General features: G+C 41.5%; 1 protein-coding gene across 2 annotated transcripts in view; it reads left to right on the top strand.

Moving 5' to 3' along the window:
• rap1gap2a (RAP1 GTPase activating protein 2a) overlaps positions 1 to 1,628 on the top strand; it is an 89,963-nt gene continuing 88,335 nt past the window's right edge. The window contains exon 1 of one of the 2 annotated variants that reach the window (XM_079678425.1): positions 1 to 16. The gene's annotated coding sequence lies outside the window, so the exon portion shown is untranslated. The remainder of the gene's footprint in view (positions 17 to 1,628) is intronic. The other variant, XM_079678431.1, reaches the window with a different exon arrangement.

The following is a 1,628-nucleotide window of genomic DNA, read 5'->3' as shown; positions in this document are numbered from 1 at the left end:
CTGCAGGGGAACCAAGGTAAGGCTTTAACACCCGAGCAAAAACACAGCAGAGATGTTATACTGCTGCTGCTCTTGGCTGCTGTCCACATACAACCGTACGTCAAATGAATGATGGGAAGAGCGTGTGTGTGTGTGTGTGCTGATTTGTGTGAGAACTCTCCAGCTGGAGTAGGGAGCCTGTGTGAGTTGCAGGCTAGTATAACACTTACACACACACACACACACACACACACACACACACACACACACACACACACACACACAATCAAGTACAGTGTAAATCTATTTCTAGGGTTATTTGTGCTTTCTAATTTCTTTAAGTTGAGGAAAATAATTGGGAGTGGAATAGGCGTGAGTGTGTGTGTGTGTGTGTGTGTGTGTGTGTGTGTGTGTGTGTGTGTGTGTGTGTGTGTGTATGTGTGTGTGTGTGTGTGTGTGTGTGTGTGTGTGTGTGTGTGTGTGTGTGTGTGTGTGTGTGTGTGTCTGTGTGTGTGTGTGTGCGTGCGCGTGCGTGCTGTGAGAGTGCCAGAGCAAATTGTCTTTTGAGTAATGCTGCAACGGTGCTGCAATGTCTGGTTGTGGTGCTATATTCTCTGATGGTTTATGGCACCATGTTATGTTTATGTGTGTGTTGTTGTTTGATTGTGGGGGAATGGTGAGTGGGGGCATGAAGTTAGGTTTCTGCATGTGAGTGGGAGGATACGATCAGTGTTTCTTAATGTTTTTATCTATTTAACTCAAAATACTGTGTTCAAACCACTGAAGGATCTTCAAGGGGAAGCAACAGATACCATTCTGGGAAATAAATGTTTTATTTTTAGAAGTCTGAGCCAATGGGTAAATGTCTTCATCCATGCATGAATTTTCCAGCATGTATGCCAGTGGGTGTTCGTCCATGTTCATGAGCATATACAGTACAGTACATGGTTGTGTGTGTGTGTGTGTGTGTGTGTGTGTGTGTGTGTGTGTGTGTGTGTGTGTGTGTGTGTGTGTGTGTGTGTGTGTGTGTGTGTGTGTGTGTGTGTGTGTGTGTGTGTGTGTGTGTGTGTGTGAGCAACATTCCCCCTAAGGAAACATGGTCCCTAGTGTGAAGGAGGAGATGTTATTTGATTTATGAGTCTGTGTCTTCAGAGGAATCTCTGCGTGTGAGTGGTAATAGTAACATTAAGCATCTTTCAAGACATCGACCAAGGGATGAAGCTTTTGTATTAAGTCTTTTAAAGCAAAGGAAGGTCAAATTCCACTTGCATCATTGGAATAAAAATGTGACGCACTTCAGTTATTCCTCTTACAAAATATTATTTTTCATTGTGCTCTTTTCTAGTAAGTGAGACTGTCATTTTGAAAGATTTACGCTTTCTTCCTCCTACAAATAAAATATTGAATTAAAACAGAGACAGTTCACCCTGTTCCATGACACCATATTTTAGTCTGTAACAACCAGAACCTTATGGTGCCTCATGTTTGCTAATGTTTATAAACTAGAAATAGACATAGCTGCAGCTTCTATGACTTTTCTATGGCTTTTATGCTACGCTGCTTTCTACTTTCTCTAAAACTGCTTTTTTACAATTGAAATATCAATTGTGTAACATACATGCAACTATATATCTTTCTTTCGTAGTCCA

Source organism: Notothenia rossii (genome assembly GCF_949606895.1).
Source record: "Notothenia rossii genome assembly, chromosome: 4".
Classification (NCBI taxonomy): domain Eukaryota; kingdom Metazoa; phylum Chordata; class Actinopteri; order Perciformes; family Nototheniidae; genus Notothenia; species Notothenia rossii.
This window is presented reverse-complemented; position numbering and strand designations above follow the sequence as displayed.